The 20,782-nt window shown below is 40.3% G+C and overlaps 1 pseudogene; it reads right to left on the bottom strand.

Moving 5' to 3' along the window:
* Positions 1 to 3,680: 3,680 nt before the first annotated feature.
* Positions 3,681 to 4,666, bottom strand: LOC113261000 (annexin A2-like; annotated as a pseudogene).
* Positions 4,667 to 20,782: the final 16,116 nt, after the last annotated feature.

Genomic DNA, 20,782 nt, shown 5'->3' with positions numbered 1-20,782 from the left:
CATCAACTTATTTGTACTATTATGCGTGGCAGAAAATTGATCATTCTCATTGAAGCATCGCTTGTGCCACAAAAATTAAATGAGTTCCCTTAAAGAATCCTAGAACTAGGTATTGATTGACAAATGACAATAAAGAAAAAGCCTCTAGATCAATGAAAGAAATCAAAATGTAAGACTCACAGCTGTCATACTGATTAGAATATATTTTATATGAAAAATGAACTCCAGAGGCTCCCTCAGTAGCACATACAAGTAGCCACCTTGACAAAAGGAATGACCCAGTGGTTTCCAAAGAGATTTCAAAGAAATGAAAGTTTTCAGACATAGTTATTTTATTCAGAAAGAAGGGAAAATAACTTCCTTTTCTACTCCCTGGTGTCATCATAGGTAATTAGAAGAAGGAAGAATGAATATATTAATCTAAGATTGTACATAAATACCTTGCTTCTCCATTCTCTCTCTCTCCTTTCTTCCCTCCCTTAATTAAGGTGGTGTTCTGGAATGAGGGAAGTTAATGACCCTTTAAAAATAAGGTGGGGGGGCGCCTGGGTGGCACAGTCGTTAAGCGTCTGCCTTCGGCTCAGGGCATGATCCCGGCGTTCTGGGATCGAGCCCCACATCAGGCTCCTCCGCTATGAGCCTGCTTCTTCCTCCCCCACTCCCCCTGCTTGTGTTCCCTCTCTCACTGGCTGTCTCTATCAAATAAATAAATAAAATCTTTTAAAAAAAATTTTTTTTAAATAAATTAAAAAATAAAAATAAGGTGGAAGGTATTCAAAGCTTCCCTATTATTTAGGTGCTAGAAGTTTCTTAGGAACAATGATATGAACCATTTTCATAGTCTACCTAAATGGATTGTTTACCATTTAGTGGTCAGGATGCCTTAGTAATTATCCTCCAAATACCTACACTTGTATTGCGACATGAGTGAGAAATAAATTTTACTGTAGTGATTATTTGTGGTTGTTCATTATAGAAGTTAACCTCTTCACACTATTATACATGCCTACTATGTGTGAGTCACTGATCTAGGACCTAAGGATAGATCAGAGAAAAAATACATCCCTCCTTTTATAAAACTTGCAGTCCAAAGTAGAGGGGAAGATAATGAACAAACAAATAAAAACAGGCACCAGATGCAGTTAAATTCTAGAAATAATAATAAAGCAGAGTTAGTGATGTCTAGAAGCAATTTTATATTTGAGCAGAGAACCGAAGAAAGTAAAGAACCATGCATTTATGTGGAAGGCAAGGGGGACGATTCCAAGGTGAATATTAACGACAGATATGCTGGTTTGGAAGTGAGCCTATGTGTTTGAGGAGGAGAAAAGAGATCATGTTACTGAGGGATCTTTTTGGAGAGAGAGATTGACTAGAAATAAAGCCAAAGAATGAGTGATGTGGCCAGGTCCCTTAGAACCTTCTAGCCCATTAGAAGGACTTTATATTTTGCTCTAGTTGAAACTGGAAACCATTGGTCTTCAGGAAAACAATGGCAGGTTCTGCCTTAGGCTTTAGGGAAATCACTCTGGCTGCTTAGTGGAAAACAGAATAAAAGGAAACAACAGTGGAATTGAAAGGTTCCACTAAGAGACACATTCCCCTACATCAGATTTACTCTCCACCCTCTTCTACTTTATTCAATGCCTATGTGCCCTCTACGGATCACATCAAAAGGCTCTATTGACAAATGGCCTCAGTTTGGCCTCAGCCAATGGGGAGCATGAACAAAGAACTGAGATAGAAAAAAAATGAGTAAATTCAGGATATATATTTTTTTAAAGATTTTATTTATTTATTTATTTATTTATTTGACAGAGACACAGCCAGTGAGAGAGGGAACACAAGCAGCGGCAGTGGGAGAGGAAGAAGCAGGCTCTCAGCGGAGGAGCCCAATGCGGGGCTCTATCCCAGAATGCTGGGATCACACCCTGAGCCGAAGGCAGACGCTTAAAAACTGCGCCACCCAGGCGCCCCTAAATTCAGGATATTTATTCCTCAGTCTTCCCTCCCAAGAGTGATTGCCTCCAGCTGGCTGAATTCCTAAGTCAAGGTCGAAATCCTGTCAAGCACCCCTCTTCAATCCTATAACAGCCTCCTTCCTTTCCCTCTTCAGGTTGAGGAACGGATTTGAGCCTCATGTTAGCCATCTCCTGGGTAGCTCTATCCATTGTGTTTCCCTACATTCTTCCAACCTCTTGGTCAATGGCTTGGACTAGGGTTATAGTGATGGACCTAGTGAGACGTCATATTCCTGACATGTTTTGGTGAAAGTATAGTTGGCAAAATATCGGATGAATTGGATATGGTATGTGTGAAAAAGAGAATTGAAAAGGTAGAAAATATTACAAAAGGAAGTTCGTCTATTAAAATATCATTCTCATTACTACAAAAGAAGGGAATTATGGTGGTCTTTAGCATTCAGTGAAATGTTGTTGGGGAGGAAGGCCTTCCCCTGCCCTATGGTCCTTCTAGTTGGACTTAGAACAAAATTGACATGAGACAGATTAACAGGAGACAATAAAATTTAATAGCATACATATAGGGAATCCACACAGACATAAAATTCCAGAGAAGATGAGGCAACATGTAACTCACATGAGCTAAGGAGAGGGAGAGGTTCTGAAGACACAAAGGGGAGGAAGCCATTAGCAGGAAGGTGAAAGGATGTTTTCAAAAACAAAGTTTGCCCAATTATGCAGGTAAGTTTCTTAGGTAAAGTAGAGTCTCTGTTAATAGCTCTCTTCCTGGTACAGGCTCTCCTTACCAATGTAAATTTAGGCAGTTGAAGGACAGCAAGAGAGCTTTTACTGCATCTGCTGGGTTTTGATTACTTTTAACTCAATAAAATGTTCATGCCACAGTGGCCTATTTTGGGGCAGGCTGTCCTTGGTCCCTACATTGTTTGCCTGAAAACAAGCCCAGACAGATTTCATTGATTCATTTGCCTTTTAATGCTATGTTATTAACTCTTAGCTGGCCAGTCATAACTCTTCTGGTCTAGTATTTTATTTAATGTGAACCTCAGAATATTAACGCAATAGCATTTTATTTATTTTTTATTTTTGTAAAGATTTTATTTATTTATTCGACAGAGATAGAGACAGCCAGCGAGAGAGGGAACACAAGTAGGGGGGAGTGGGAGAGGAAGAAGCAGGCTCATAGCAGAGGAGCCTGATGTGGGGCTCGATCCCATAACGCCGGGATCATGCACTGAGCCGAAGGCAGACGCTTAACCGCTGTGCCACCCGGGCGCCCCAACGCAATAGCATTTTAAAATAAATGTTTATTACACACATCTTATATGTGTATACAATTTATTGTATATATAATATACGTATGCATACATGCATGCACATTTTACGTTTATTTTCTTATAAAGTAAAAATCCAGGTTATTCATCTGTTTATGACACAGTACACAAGAGGCAAAGTGTTTCACATCATAGAATGCATTGCCAACTCCTTGAGATGTTCATTTCTTTGGCTAAAAGAAAAGACTAGTTGTGGGAAGCAGGCGTTGCTTAGGCAACCGAAATAAGGATGGGGAGGGGGCAGTGCGAACATCGTCCTCACAGGGAAGGGCACGAGGGGACTGTTAGTCACAAGCTATTTTCTAGAACTGTGAGCTGGAAACAAAGGAGCGCCCCTCCTGGATGCTCATGCTATCGTGGGCCTCAGTCATCCCCACCAGACAGGCAAAAGCAGTGCTTTCTGGTAGTCGCCCTTGGTAGACTTGCTGGATACGGTAGTTCAGGGACTTGTCATACTCTCTCTTGAATTCAGACCTAATTTTTAACATGTCCACTTCACTGCAAGAGACCATGATTCTAATCAGGACTTTACAGCAAGTCTCTTTGCCTTTCATGGAGTTGTACAGTCGGTCAGCAAAATATAGGGACTCTTTCTGAATGCACTGGACTGGTTCAGGAAAGCATCTTCCAAGTCTCCTTTGACCTCCTTCTTGATGCCCTTCAGCATGTCATAAGGGCTGTAGCTCTCATACCTGCCAAATACTTTTTGGAGGTGACACACAGTCTGCTCAGTCATGATGCCAATCGGCTTGGGCACATCAGTTCTTTTCCTCGTCACCCCAGCATCATAGAGATCCCGGGCATCTTGGTCAATCTGTTCATAATCAATGACAGAGCTATCTTCTGCTCTTTTACCCTTTGCGAGGACAAGCATCAGCTGGCAGAAGTCATCAGATATATCAGAAATATGTCCTTCTCCAGATCAGTCTTGTACATGGCCTTGCAGACTCTGTTAATTTCCTGAAGCTCCTGGTTGGCTTTGAGCAGATGATCTCAGGGAGGGAGTCCTCATCAGTCTCCAGCCTCATGGAGGCTTTTAGTTGAGGAGCATTGTACTGAGCAGATGTTTTCAGTAAGCCCAAACTATGGTCTCCAGGTGGCTGGACAAGGCTGACTTCAGTGGTGATGCAAGGTCCTTTTTGGTCTTTCTCTGGTAGGTGAAGGCAATATCCTGTCTCTATTTCTGTGGTGGGTCAAGTGTCGACAATGATGACCTCATCCACATCTTGGCTCTTGATGGCCATTGCAATGTTCAGAGAATCACACTCAGCATTCCAAATTGGTATATGCTTCGACGCACCCGTGTGCACTTGGGCCAAAGAACCTGGGCCAGGTGCTGACAGCTGTGAGCATCCCAGCTGTGGAGCCACACGCATGTTTACTTTTATATGCGTATTATATACATACAACATAGCACACGATGTAGAGTTAGTATATGTACATACATATAGAACACTTATACACTTCATACATCTACGCACACACGTCTGGAAATGTAGAACAAATAGAATGTACACAAAAAATACACATTTCCCAGGAATGAGAAAAAAATGTAGTATTTCTCTATGCAACACCATGGATGTGTCTCCACATTATTGATGCTGGGCATACAGAACACATGTGCCATGCTCCCATTTAAATAGAGTTCAAAGAAGACAAAACTAATCTGACTTCTATCACCACACACTGATGGATGCTATTCCTTTGCATGATTAAACTACAACTTATTTATCCATACCATTATTGATGGATGTTTGGGTTATTTCCAGTTTGAGTTATTACAGAAAATGCTTGTATGAACATCCTTTTACATTTCGTATGGTGATTATGTATAGCCAATTAACTTTCCTAAATGGTTGAGCCAATTTACGCATCTACCAGCAGTGCCTGAGAGTTCCAGGTGTTCCAATTCCTTGCCAATACTCCATCTTATCAGTCTTTTAAATTGTAGCCAGCCTGGTGAGTGTGTATATTTCACTGTAATTTTAATTTGCATTCCTCTGATGGCAAATGAGATTGCGAATGTTTAATATGTATATTGGCTGTTTGGATAAACTGTTTTGGGAAGTGCCAATTCAAGACTTTGCTTTGCAGATCTATAGCTTAGAAGAGAATAAAGGCCCTAGGAATAATTTTATGGAAAATTTTGTGGCTTCTCCTCAATGGATCCTTCACCGGCATTATTCTGTCCCCCAAACTCCACCTATTTCGGCATCCCCAAATCGGATTTCTTTTTCTTCTACCCCGTGATACCACCATTCCACGTGGCCTCTATTTTCCTGGGCCATATTCGGAAATATTTTCAGGGAGAAATCCTGGGTGAATATGAGCTGATATTGTGCTTTCTACCTTTCATAATTCTTAGCCCCGTGTTGGTTGCCATCCATTGCCTGACATAGTTACATATTTTTGTACAGATATAATGGTAGTTTATGGTGAAAGGATGAGTCTGATACTGGTTACTCTATTGTGGCTTCAACCAGTGGTCTTCTAGTATTTTTTATTATTCTATTTGTTCTGATTTTATTTTTATTTTTTATTTTTAGTTTGTATATTTTTTGGCTATTTTCTCAGGTTATCCTGGAGATTCTAACATTAATCCTTAATTTATGAGCATGGAATATAAATTAGTATTTTTCCATTTTATGGCAATGCTTGAGCCTTCAACCTTTAAATTACATTTATTCCTCTCTCATCTTTATGTTATTGTTGCCATGCATTTTCATTCTACATACAGGTTTGACTCCATGAGGTTTAGCAGTACTCTTTAAAAAGTGAATGATCTTTTATACTTGCCCACATATTTATACTTTCTAGTATTATCTTTTTTCCTGCAATTCTACTTTTTGATGTAAGATTATTTTCTTTCTCCTGAAAAAAATCCCCTTTGGTGTTTAATTTTTTTTCAGATTTTGATTGCCTTATTTTTTCACAGGATAGTTTCACAGGGTGTAACCCTTTAGGTTGGCATTGACCTTTCCGCATGTTGAAGGTGACATTCTGTTGTCTACTGGCTTCCATTTCTTCTCTTACCATCGGCCCTGTTTTTGATCTGGTTTCTTGTTATCTGGTGGCTTATAAGATTTTATCTTTTAAAAATTTTTAAACATTTTTACTATAATGTTTCTAATCTTAAACAGGATTTTCTTTTTATTTATCCTACTTAGGGTTCCTAACTCTTCTTGACTCACTGGCCTAACTTCAGGGGAGTTTAACAATGTAACTACTAGACGACTTCTGTCCGTTTTGAAGAAAGCTGATCCACTGTGTCTTCAAAGCTTCTTCTCTGAAACTCTTTCTGCCTCACTTCTGAAATTCCAACTACATGTATGACCTTCTTCTAAAGACCTTTTCATGGTGTCCCATATATCCTTTATTCTCTTTTATATATTTTCCGTTATTTTACTTTGTGTGTGTCAGTCGTAACGTTTTCTGCCCTCGAGTTCACAAATTCTTTTTCTCAGCTGTGATAACTGCATGCATTGATTCTTAAAATCCAGCCAATTTATTTTTAAGTTTTTAGATTTTCTCATTTATTGTGCTTTCTATATTCTAGTTCTCCGGTGCATTATTTCAGCTTATGGTTTTTTTTTAACTTGTTAACCACAGTTATCTCAAAGTCTGTGTCTAGTAACTTCAATAGCTACATTATCTGAATTTATTTCTGTTTCTATTATCTGGCTTTTCTCTTTGTACTGTTCTTTGGTATTACCAGTAATTTTTTTAGATTGAATGTTAGACATTGTGTATTTAAAATGTCCTCGTTGCCTTGAAACCTTCTGAGTGACTTCAAGGAATTTTAGCAATCTCACCATCAGATTCTTGACTCCTAACTTTGCAAATATAGCTTATAAAGGAACACAAATGTCAGCCTCGTTGTGTATGAATGCCTTTCCATTATATATTGCTTTACATGTGCTTCTTAATGCATTATTATTCCGTATTAGCTTTATTTCTGAGCTGGATGACAGAAGTTTTTTCCTTTTATTGAAAGCTGCTTCTGTTCATCCTGTCATTATCATTCCCCTTATGAAGTTTAAGTGCAGCCAAAAAACCAAAGCAAACCAAACCCCAAACAGAATGTAGAACTTGAGAAGTAGGAACTGACACTTGACTTATATCTCTTAGGCTTCACAAACTTATCAGTTTATACTGCAGACCTCTTTTTCCCATTCCCTTTCCTTTAAAGATTATTTTACTGTCCCAGGGCCATGATAAACAGATACAAAGAAAATTAACAGGATCTTTTTACCTTTCATATTCTTCAAAATCTTATAACATTGTGAGTTTGGGCTCCATTGTATGTCTACTGTATTCAGTGAATCAGAAAATTAGACTTTCTCTTCCTGGCTAATGCCAGTCTTATGCCCGTCAGAGAGAACGTATTTTTTTTTTAAAGCCAGATTTCCCACACACACACAAAAAAGGTAGATTGTCTTCGTTGTCAAATGCAACTTGTTAAGATGTATGCCTGAGGAAGTCGTGTTAAGCAACAGTTATGACAGGGATGATGGGTTGTCAGCCTGCTTGGAATAATTTTTTTAAAAAAGAACATTTGATAAACTCTCAAATTAATGTAAACACTGTATGTCTAACCCTCAAAGGGTATTTGCTAAAGATGCTTTGCAGGAGGGCTTGACATCAAAAAACCATCTAAAGAACAGGAAACCAGAAGGATGTGTGCAAGGTGCAAGGTAAGCAGGCCATCCCAGATGTACAGATTCAGGACGTAATTATTTCGATTCAGAATGTTGTAGGGAATCCCGTTCCTCTCTTTGAATTGTCCCCATCTTGACTAGAGCAGATCTAGGGCCAAAATCCTAATAAAGAATTTGCAGCAAAATAGGCCTTCAGAACTGATTTTTCTCCTCGCTGCATTGAATTTCAATGATCTGTCCACCACTGCAGAAGTGTGATTTTCCAACTAGCATTTCACTGAGAATGCCAGGGGACTACAGGGGAAAGAGAAGGATGGAGAGCCATCTTGATCCTTTATCACTTAAAAAAAAAAAAAAAACACAGACAGAGAAAGATGAAAGTAGTTCAACACCTATAATCCCTTGAGAAGACTGAGGACCTGGCTGTCAACTTAAATACCACCTGAGAGCACACAAAATAAATGAAAGGATGTAGGTCCTCCTGTGAAAGTCAGTGTCCCTGGAATTCAAAAGGTACATCAGACATGCTGTCCTTGAAGCATGACACAAAGGCTGGCATTGAGAAAGTCCAGCTCACAAGACAGCAGAGACAAGGTTTGAGACCCTGGGGCATCAAAGAAGATTTAAAATATCTGAATTTCCAGAATTGTTGACTGTGAAGTTGTTAAGGTTCCTTCTGTCTGCAGTGCCCTTTTCTTCTCTTTCTTTGAGAGAAAAAGTATATAGTTTAATCCCTACAGGATCTCTCCTGGCACATTGCTGAGCACATTAAGATGATGAAATGTGAAGTCAGACAGACCTGTGTTCAAGTCCCAGCTCTGCTACTTGCTAGCTCAATGAATTGGGTCAATATGCTCAACCATCAAGAATCAGCTTCCTTAATTGTAAATTCCTACCCTACTGGAATGTTACATCTATTGGCAATGGAACTAAGCGCTGTGGATAAATCTATAGACATTTTAAAGAAATATTTGTAAAATCAACTTTTTGCTTTTGGGACTGAGATTATGAAATATAGGCTGGCTAAAACTGAGCAATCTCTTGCACTCTGCCTTGGCTAGTAAACATCATTTCATTCCATTCGCATGGGTATAGGATGGAAGGCAGCAGATCTGAAGTGGTCCATATAACAAGACACTAGTGTGAACACTGTGAAAGCAAAGCTGTTCCTATGCATTCTTTAATACACAATTATCACCTTCAAGAAAAATTTGTTGGCACCTGCTACATTTAGGGCAATGGGTTGGATGCTGGGAATTCAACCCTCTTCAAGGTCCGCCAAAAGCTAGACATCTGATTAGCACTGAATTACAACTATACCTCCTCCCCGCACACATACACAAGAATTGCCATTACTAAATTATGTTTAGGTGTGATAATATCAGATTTTACTGACAGTGTTATAAGAAAGCTCCATAAGAAATTTGTTGAACTGTGACAATGCTATTTACTAAATCAGAAAATGTTCTCCTTACAAAGCCCCCCCAGCATAAAATTCTGCCTGACTCTGGTTTAAAGACTAGTTGTAATTCTCTTAAGCAATTGATTTATTTTTATCCAGTGGATATTGTGATTCTTAAGTGACAAGGATTCCTTCTTTGCAATTGGTTCTGGAAAATACAACAGTATACTATGGCCCAATCATGGTAAAAATGTAGGTCACAAGATAATATTCATATTAATGCTTTATGATATATGTACTTTTGAAAATCTTCTGAAATATTTTCTGAAACTGAAGGTACAAATAAATACCTAATAAACTGATTCTGAACCATTTTCAAAATATTGCCTGGGAGAAGGATGGCTGGTACTCTGACTGAGCTGAAATGGTATCTACAGATGAGAGTCAGACTGAAGAAAGCATTTTGTGTCCTATCACATTCTTCTGGTTTTTCTTATGCCTCAATGCTGCACCAACATTCCTATGAAAAGAAAAGTAGAATCAAGAGGGAAAATGTGCTGTCGGCCACAGAGTAATTCTGGAAAACCTGTCCATGCTGGGCTTTCAGATGGCAGCTCTGGAATGGGTGTCATTTCATGAGTATCTGCTAGTGGGAGAACCAGAGGTAAGGCAACAGAGGACCTAATCCCATGCTTTGAGGCACAGGCTCTAATTCCTTTCCAGCTGTAAAACTGTGTCCCAGTTATCATTCTCCGAATTGTGTTCGTACATGATAAAGTCAAATTATTTAACACAAAACAATTAGAGGTATAAGCTGCAACAGCACTTTCAAGCTATGTTGGTGTTGGGAACTCCAGACAGCTATGAGCAAAAGAATAAAACTGGACCACTTTCTTACATCACATACAAAAATAAACTCAAAATGGATAAAGGACCTAAATATGAGACCTGAAACCATAAAAATCCGAAAGGACAACATAGACAGTAACCCCTTTGACATTGGCCATAGCAACATCTTTCTAGATATGTCTCCGGAGGCGAGGGAAACAAAAGCAAAAATAAATCATTGGGACTACATCCAATAAAAAGCTTCTGTGCAGCAAAGGAAGCAATCAACGAAACTAAAAGACAACCTGTTGAAATGGGAGAAGATATTTGCAAATATCATTTGCAAATGACGTATCTGATAAAGGGTTAGAATCCAAAATATATAAAGAACTTATATAATGCAACACACACACACACACACACACACACACACACACACACACCAATTAAAAGATGGGCAGAAGAGGTGAGCAAATATTTCTCCAAAGAAGGCATACAGATGGCCAACAGACACATGAAAAGATGTTTAGCATCACTTATCATCAAGGAAATGCAAATCAAAACCATTATGAGATACCACTCCATACCTGTCAGAACGGCTAAAATAAAAAACACAAGAAATAACAAGAGTTGGTGAGGGTGTGAAGAAAAAGGAACCCTTTGCACTGTTGATGGGAATGCAAACTGATGCAGCCACTGTGGAAAACAGTATGGAATTTCCTCAAAGAGTTAAAAAATAGAACCACCTTATGATCCAGTAATCACACTACTGGGTACTTACCCAAAGAATGCGAAAACATTCATTTGAAAGGATGTATGTACTCCTGTGATTATTGCAGCATTATTTATGATAGCCAAATTATGGAAGCAACTATGTAAACATTGAGAGGAGAATGGATAAAGTAGATGTGGTATATCTGTGTACACACACACACACACACACACACACACACGGGACTATTATTCAGCCATAAAAAAGAATAAAATCATAAAATCTTGTCATTTTCAACAACATGGGTGGAGCTAGAGAGTATAATACTAAGTGAAATAAGTCAGAGAAAGACAGATACCATATGAGTTTACTCATATGTGGAATTTAAGAAACAAACACGGGAAAACAAAGAAACAAACCAAAAAAACAGACTTTTAACTATAGAGAATAAACATGGTTACCAGAGGGAGGTTGGTAGGGGGGATGGGTGAAATAGATAAAGGGGATTAAGCGTACACTTGTCTTGATGAACACTGAGTAATACATGGAATTGTTGAATCATTTTATTGTACACCTGAAACTAATGTTACACTGTAACACACTGGAATTAAAATTGTAAAAAAAGACTATGTTTCTGAGATGCATAATTTACATGAGCTGTTAGAGGATAATCCACAAATTAAAAAAAATTATGATCAAATATATTTAAAATACTTTTGGCTGACCAAAGATTTTTTAAATGTTTGTTTTGATGTATAATTTCTCTTAATATACTTTGTAAATATTGAGGGGAGGATATAGTAAAGTAAGTCATTTTCCCAAATTATTTGCCCACAGAACACTTTTCCCTAAGTACACACCATCTCACAGGAATGTAGGGTTCTATGGAATACACTTTTGAAAGTAATTGTTTCTGGTAAGAACAGTAAGGTACTTTGAAGTTTTAGTGAACTACAGAAAATGCATCATTTCTAATAAGAAATTTAAAATGCAACAAGAACTTAAAAACTTTAAAAGGGCTAAACTATACAGTTGGGCTAAATATTTTATGACAAATCCTATTTCATCCTAAATGTAAAAGTTATTTTGAAAGAAATTTTTGTGTGTCTAGCAAAATAATTGGTACCACTTTAATGCGACTTCCTCCTAGAAATATACACAGACCTGCACACGCGCACACACACACACACGCGCGCACGCACACACACACATAGTGTGTCAGCATTCAGACATGTACAGAATACTTTAAAATGCTAAAGATATACAAGAAGACTTAATAAGACTCAGGTTGAAGGGATAGTATTAATCATAAATAAATAGCTTAAGTAAAGTAATTCCATTTATAATAAAGTTTAAATTCAGAGAAGAATCAAAAGGATAATGCAAATGATGGGTACTTTTGAAAATACGAAATACATTCAAAAAAAATTTTTTTTAAAGATTTTATTTATTTATTTGACATGGAGACAGCCAGTGAGAGAGACACAAGCAGGGGGAGTGGGAGAGGAAGAAGCAGGCCCCCAGCAGAGGAGCCTGATGTGGAGCTCAATCCCAGAATGTCGGGATCACGCCCTGAGCTGAAGGCAGATGCCCAACCACTGAGCCACCCAGGCGCCCCATATTCCAAAAATTTTTAAGCATTTCATTTTATTGTCCCTATACTCAATAGCCCATATGACAGTAATTTTTTTCTTTTTTTAAGAGAAAGAAAGTGAGCATGAGCTGGGAGAGGGATTGGGGAGGGCAGAGGGAGAGAGAGAATCTGAAGCAGGCTTCACGCCCTTTGCAGAGCCTGACACAGGGCCACGGGGCTCGATCTCACGACCCTGACATCATAACCTGAGCTGAAACCAAGTTAGGCGCTTAACTGACTGAGCTACCCAGGCACCCCAACAGTGATTTTTAAATGATAATGGACATTACACAATCCTGGGGAAAGACTTCTGATTCAAGATGTCAAACTAAGCTCATCCATTTACCTCTCCTTCCTCCTAAAACTATAGTAAAATAATCATAAATTAATATAGAATGGCATACATACCAACAGAAATGAAGAATATAAAAGGGGAATATCAGCAGACACAGAGTCCAATAAATTTCTAGTAGATGTTTTGTGATCGGCAGAATCATGGCCCACAATGATGTCCATACCACAATCCCCAGACCCTGTGGATATGTTACCTTACACGGCAAAAGGTGCTTTGCTGATAAGATTGAGGTTACACATCTTGAGATGGGATGACTATTCTGGACTATTCAGGTGTACCCAATCTGATAAGTCCTTAAAAGCAAAGAATCTTCCTGGCTTTGGACACATATATATATAGAGAGAGAGAGTAATAGAAGAGAGAGGGAGAGAGAAAGAGGGTAAGATGCAACTTTGCTAGCTTTGAAGATGCAGGAAAGGGTCATGAGCCAACAAAGCTGGAAAAAAACCAAGGAACTGAATTCTCCTCCAGAGCCTCCAGAACTCTATTGACACCTTGATTTTAGTCCTGTGAGACACATGTTGGACTTCCGATCACCAGAAATAATAAATTTCTGCTGTTTTAAGCTACACCATTTGGATAATTTGTTACAAAAGCAATAAAAAATGAATATACAACTATCAGAGGGATACTGGTTGATGAAGCAAGACAGAGAAAGCTACAATCAGCACTTGCCAGCATGGGACAATGGCCAAAGGGGGGGGGGGGACTAAGTTTTAGAGGATCAATAACATGTCCTGATACCAGACTACATGAAGTCCAAAAAAGAGAATATAGGACACAAAAGACAAAAACTATCAAAAGAATGATGTAATGAAGTTTCCAAGATTGAATGAGGATCCAAGTCTTCAGATTAAAAGATCCAGCAATTGCCTAACACGAATGAATGAATGGGAATCCTACCACCCAAAATGGTACTGTGACGTATCCGAGTAATTTCCGAAATGAGAAATGACGCTAAACATCTTAGAGAAGAAAGTAAATGACCTTGAGAAAGTAGAGAAAATAGGGTTGGCAAGGAAAAGCAACATCCGATGTTGAAGGACAACAGGAAAATACACTCAAAGTTTTGAGGGAAATAATTTTCATTCGTGAATTCTGTACAAAGGCCAAATTCTTAATCAAATGTGGGGGCACATAAAGCTTCTCAGACTGACAGGAGCTCCGACAACTTTTCTCGTGGACATTTTCTTAGAAAGTCCAGGAGAATGAAACCGTAAACCAAGAAATACAAGATCTGGAACAGTGGCAGCAACCCAGAAAAGAAAGGCCGTCCCCGGACTACAGTTCAGCCACAGCCTGGCAGAACCACAGACCCACCCCCGAGCCTCAGCTGGAGGAAGGAGACCTCCAAAACGCACGAGTGGAAGGGGCGGGGCAGGAAGGTGGAGGGGGTTTAGATAGGTTAGATCTCCCTCCATCACCGCAAGCAGTGTTTTTTAAAAATGTCCGTGTCTGCGCAAATAATCATGGAACATTGCATCAAAAACTGGGGATGTACTGTATGGTGACTAATATAACAAAATAAAAATTATAAAAAAATGTCCATGTCTGGAGTCAATGCCAACGATTCTGATTTTAGTCCCTGTGAGGTGGAGCGTAGAGATACGCCATTTTTTAAAATAGGTTAAAAACAATCTTGCATCTATTCTTTGTTTCAAATTAATATCAAATAAAATGGACTTTTTGACGAACAGGTCTATGAATTTTGACACGTGTATTGGAGGGGGCGGGGCATGAAAGCGTAGCGCTAGGGTGTGGTTGGGATCCCTGAAACGGTTCTGCGTCCTCGCTGTGGTGGTGGTTACGGAGATACACTATTTCAAGGAGCGCTGCACACATTTTTAGATGGGTGTTCTTCAGGCTGTACTTTGGGCAGCATTATTCTCATAGTTCTTTATTAGGTCTTTTTTATGCCAAATTCCAACGCCGCTGCGCAGTCCATAAGCCCCTCATGACCGAGCGCGCTTGAGCGGCTTACCTCCCTCTCCTGGTACGCAGGGAGGCTCTCCTTGGACCCCGCGATTAGTCCCGCCCCTGAGCCTTTGCGCACGTTGCCTCCCCTCTGCAATGCCCCTTCTTCTTTGCTCTCTCACCAAATTCTCTTCTTCCCGCAGGCCCCAATCCACGTCTTACCTCCACTGTGAATTTTCTCAAAGGAATCCAAACAAACTTAACGTCTTTTCCCATTTCTCAGTCATATTCTGCTGCATTAATTCTCACAGTTCAGTTCTTAATTGTTCTCTGATTAGTTTGTAAGTTTTAATTTTCTCCGCTTAAGGTAAATGGAAAGCTCTGAATGCTTTCCTTGCTCTCCAGACCCTCCTGCAGTGCCTGGCGCAAAGATGTGCACACAGTAAGTGGTCAAAAACTTACTATTGATGGAACAAGGCAGTTCTACTTAAGGTCACGCCTAGGGCACAATACAGCCGAAGGAGCAAAGAGTTCGGAAGGTGCAATGGAAGTGTTGTAACTAGTACAGTGTTCTTTAAGGCAGGCATTTGAAAAAACATTTTTGAAGTCAGAGACCTGGGAATTGATGGAGAGGAATGCATAGTCGAGGAAATGTCTTTTAAATGGTAGCGGATTTCACACAGAATTGGAAAACTTGCAGAACACAGGGTATGTTTTCTGCGCTGGCAGGTTTCCAGTGGCCATCAGGACCCCCTGCGGCATTTGGAAAGACATCTAATAAGAGTTATGGAGCATGGCCTCTCTTCCTGCTATTTTTCAAAAGGTAAAGTAGAGAATAAGAAAGGTTTCTGGAAACGTGGAGAACTGAACATTACCCGTTGATATGGTATGTCACAAAACACAGTCCAAGAAGTGAGATGAAGTGTAGGGAGGGTGACACATAGCTCTGAGACTCTAACGCAAATTGGCTAGGTGACCCCCAGGACCTCTGCTTCCGTCTGCCCTTTGGTACGAGCAGGGAAGAGGGTCAGGTCATGGACAAGCATGCTTTAAACTCTGCCACGATTCTAGCTTCCATCATGTTGATTCTTGGAATTTTTGGCAAAACCATGGGCAGAGTACAAAACAAAACAGTTTCTGTTTCCAGATTGACTTGGGCAGAATATCCACAGCACCTTATATGTTAGCTCTGAGCATGGCATACATTCAGATGAATCCCATCTCTTCACAGAGTAAATCAGTTTTTCATTTCAATCTTGTCGATGGGTGCCTGACTTCATTTAGGAATTAGACTTTATTTCACTCAGTAACATTGTATACGTTGCAGATTATTTCCTTCAGGCCATTTCCAACAGGACATGGGTTCTGTAAAAAAAAAAAAAGCCGCATATTCCTAATTGCCTTGAATCAAGGTTTTATTTGTGTTCTAAGAACACAGGCAGGCAAGAGAAGCACAGCTCACCATTAGACATGGGAGCGAGGACTGAGAGGAGGGGAGAAGGAAGGTTGTCCCTGACGTCAAGGAAGTAGACTAGCCCGCCGGTGTGTTGACTCCGCAGCAGTACGGGGGAGAGAGAAGCTGACACCAAGGCACACGGGGCCCGTCGCCAACTCCGGATGGCACAGCGAGCTCAGTAAAGCAGAGTTGTCGTTAGAAAGCAAGCTTAGGAATCTTATTTGATCTAGAAGGCATTGTAGAGACTTGAGACTTCTTCAAGCCTGTTCACCCGCATGCAGTCGTGGTGCTGTGCACTCACAGGTAGAGCTCTTTATATCTTACTTCTCTCACCCGTGAAAAGAAAGGTTAATTGAATGTAGGTCTGCAAGTAATGAGATCTCAACTTTAGTTACACGAGAAGAGCGTGCAGCACAGACTACTTTTCACTGCATCTGCTACAGGGGACGGACTTGTAGCAAGGCTAAATGAAACACTGTGTCTCTGAATAACACTATATCTTCTGCCATGTTTGCCGTTCATGGAATACCAACAGCTTCTACAGCTTTAAGAATTAACAAAATCGAATTTAGTGCTACAGCATATTATAGTCTCAAGTAAAGTATAGGCAGGTTCCCTTTTGTGCAAACCGACTACTGAATAGTCAAACGTACAGTGAACAAGCGAAGGCATTTTTCACTTTTTTTTTAATGATTATAGTATCAGTTTAATTTTTTTTTGGAAGTTACGAATGCTATTTTTTTACAATAATATTTTTTATTATGTTTTTCACTTTGTGTTAGGATTTTCCAAAAGGCCGAGCAAGGCGAGGCCACCAGATGGGGGCTGGAGCTTGTTCTGTTAGGGCTCAAGGAAGTTCACACCGCGCCTACCTGAGAGGGGTCCTGGTGACGGAAAGTGCTGTCGTGAAGCTAAAGCGCACTTACGGTCCACGCAAAACTCCCCGGTAGCCGCGGAGAGGACCGGGAGAGCCAGGAGTGGCGCCAGAACGCGGCCAGCGCTGCTGAGCGGCTGGTTACAGATGTCCGCTGCTTCTCCTTTTCTTTCTCCCAGCGACGACTTGGGAGAAGGAAGCCCGGAAAGGCGGAGAATGATTCCAGACACCAGATACCTACAGAGACTACAAGATGGTGGAATGAGAGGAGGGGGAAGGAACTGGCCATGCCGCTATAGAGCCCCTGCCCAACCAAGAGCCCGGATCGAAGATGCGGGATCTAGACGCCAGCTCTTGCAACCGCACTGCCACCTCCCTTGCTCAACGGTGTCAAATTCCGCTGAAGATAACGAGATATTTCAATTACTGTTTAAAGCCACCTCAAGAGGGAAGAAGAGGGATAGCCCCTGAGAAAGAGATAATAGGAAGGATTCGGGTAGAAAAGAACAGAGGTCTTAGGGAGAGAATACTGAGGAGGGTATGGCGGACCAGCAGTGCCAGGGTTAAGAATGGGAACTCTGAAATTACACCGCCCAGTTTTGAATCTTCCACTATCAACTGTTTGACACCTCTGTTCCTGAAGCTTCCTCATGTCGTAAAATGGGGCTAAGGTACTAGCCTCCTCCAGAGCTAGCGTGAGGATTTACGGTATTAGTATGCGTAGGGCGCTTAGAACCGCACCAGCCTAGAAGAAGGAATTCAGAAATGCTAACGTCCACTATCATTACCCGCGAGAAGAAAAAAGTAACATCCCAAGAAAGGGAAGAGGCACTTCACACCCTAGACTGAGACCAGGTGGGTGAAATCCATTCACAGGTATACAGGAGAAAATGAGACAGGGGTGGGGAAAAAGCAGGGAGGGCTTTCCATCCGCGGGGCAGATAAAAGAGAAGTACAATCTGCTGCTTTATCTTGGACCAAGCTGAATTGTCGTCTACGCATCAGTGAACAGAAGGAGAGCAAAACACCATATTAAATACGCTAAGTGCTAGTTGGATTGTGATATTTGAAGTCATTTGTCACCTTAAGAAGCTCTTTTCTTTTTTTTTAAATTTCAGTGAGATTCATTTCTGTGAAATGTTTCTCAGATGACTTAGACTAATGGATTAGCAGCTAGTATTTGGCAAAGATGTAAACCTTTGAATTTCAACAAATCATCCCCTCCCTAATTCCACTAAAAAAGGGAGGGTGGTAAAAAGATAACGGAGTCATGAAACACAGGTTTCTTAGGCCTATTGAAGCTGTTTTCTTTTGGGGAAGAATTTGAGCACTGTTGCTGAAGTACCAGATCTTACGCTATTCACTTGTTTGAATAGAGAAGTAACTAAAACTTGGCTCCACCAAGGCTGTAAGTTTAGAGTGAGACTAGCTTCTACCCGAGATGGTTGGGATGGTTGTGGATCATGTCCAGAAACTTTGTCATGTTACATAATCCCGGAAATTAGCTAAGATTCCCTGTCGAAGCTCTTTGAGAAGAATCAAAGAGAAGACTGACTTGGTCTCTCTTAGAGAGCACTTAAAAGACAGGGTTTTCAACATTTGCTGGTGGGAGGGGAGGAACTGATGACTGAATTTTTGTTATTAGTTTTAAAGCTGAGCGGGTATGAAAAGGTTGCCAGATCAAAAAAATCGAGGCATTGAAAAGTGGCATATAAAGGTGGGTCGTCATTAAAATAAACTATGTAAGCTGGTCAAAATATTAATGTAAGGGTTCTAACATGAAATGTGAAGATTATACCCAGAATCACGTTGACTCTCAGAAGCACAGCTCTGTGCATGACTCCCAGGCATGTTTATGAGGACGAAGTACTTTCTGCGGGAAGAAAAAGGGGCACCTCAGTGGAGACAGAGTTCTTCCAGATTCATTTTCCAAACGCTGGTGCCCTAACACTTATCAGTGATACACCGATAAGCAAGGGAAGGTGCATTTCTACATGCAGTGAGACTCTGAGTTTTCACTTACAGAGTCACTTATCTGACTGCTTGGTTCTGGTGAAACCGCAGTTTCACACACAGAAATAACTCTTCTCACATAAACCTCTGGTTTCACAAATGCATATGCAAACTGTATACTTAAAATTTTGTTAGGATGGTAGATCTCATTGTTAAGGGTTTTTACACACACACACACACACACACACACACACACACACACAAAACGCCTAGGAAGGACCACTTTCCTCCCCGAACCCCAGCTCTACCACTTCTCAGGTGTATATTCCCTTCTTTTCAGGGCTCTCTCACTAAACTTTTCCTCTTAAATTTAAAATTATTAAATATTTTTTTACAGCCCAATTATATTTATTTTTATAGTCAGACTTATCAGCTTATAACGTTTGAAAGCGTTCAAGGTCATTTGTCTTATGTTAATTTCCAGGGATAATACTTTGCTATCTGTTGTGTATTTAATTATACATGTGGAAATATTTTATATTCTTGTCACATAGCAAAACCTCAAACATCTTCCTTGTGACTAGAGTCAGTGCTATATTTTTAGTACCCTATTTTTACTTAACTATGAAAATGACATTCAGCTTGGGTCATTTCAAATGGTTGTTATTTAAATATATAAGCATATATATCTGAGTGTGTGTGTGTGTGTGTGTGTGTGTGTGTATGATACAGAAAAAAAGAAATTGATTTCAAAGTAGAATTGTCATGACACTTCCCCCCCTTTTAAGGTGTGTATGGCTGAACTTTTTCTTAATATTAATCAAAAGATCAATGTGCCAGTATTTTATTCCAGACACATCATGCACTGAGGCATTAAAGAAAACAATGTCAGTTTTCTGTCCCCGTCTATACTTCTGACTTAGCTGATTTTGAGATTGTGTATTTCTGTGAGCTCTAGTGCCAATTTTGTTGCTCTGTGAGCTGTTCCGCACAAGAGGTGGGGGAAGAGACAGTTTGGCATGTTAGCTATTCTTCCTCATTTCCTTCCTTTAATAGTAAATGTGGGGTGAGGTGGGGGGTGCTTGACGACGGAGTTGGGCAAATAAGTTCCTTGGAGCCTGAGAGCAGCAGAACTGGGTGTGTGTGGGGGGGCAGCTCTCCCGTCTTCAGGGGTCAGTGGGAAGTGCTAAGGAGATCTAGGGATGCCATTTGTGCCCACCTCCCAAAAGCTTAGCAAGAGGAAGTTTGGGAACATGTAGGCATGGTTTATTTTTCAATTTTTTAAAAAATAAAACCTTAAAAAGAATGTGTTCAGGTGCTTTCTGGACACATTCCTTCTTCTGTTACTGAGGTTGAGATGGGAGGTGAAGACAGGGGAGGTAGTAGCCATTCTCCACAGTGTTCCCAGAAATTCTCATCCCCACACAGGGCACATTAAATGGCACAAGTCCTCTGAGTTCCGCCACAGGGTATCAGGCAGCCAGAAGGCAGTGGGCACATGGGGAACTGAGGGGAAAGACAACAGGACCAACCAAAGGGGGGTTAGGACGAGATGGGCAGTGCCCAAAGATGGATGTAGGGATCCATCTCCTCTCCTTGTTTTTTCACTAAATCTTCCTGTACGCTAAATCTGATTTCTTCATAGAAATATTTGAAAACATTTTAAGGATCTTATCATAGATAG

This window comes from Ursus arctos, unplaced genomic scaffold, assembly GCF_023065955.2.
Source record: "Ursus arctos isolate Adak ecotype North America unplaced genomic scaffold, UrsArc2.0 scaffold_29, whole genome shotgun sequence".
NCBI classification, from domain to species: Eukaryota; Metazoa; Chordata; class Mammalia; order Carnivora; family Ursidae; genus Ursus; species Ursus arctos.
The sequence above is the reverse complement of the archived record's forward strand: the minus strand, read 5'-3'. Positions and strand labels throughout refer to the sequence as shown.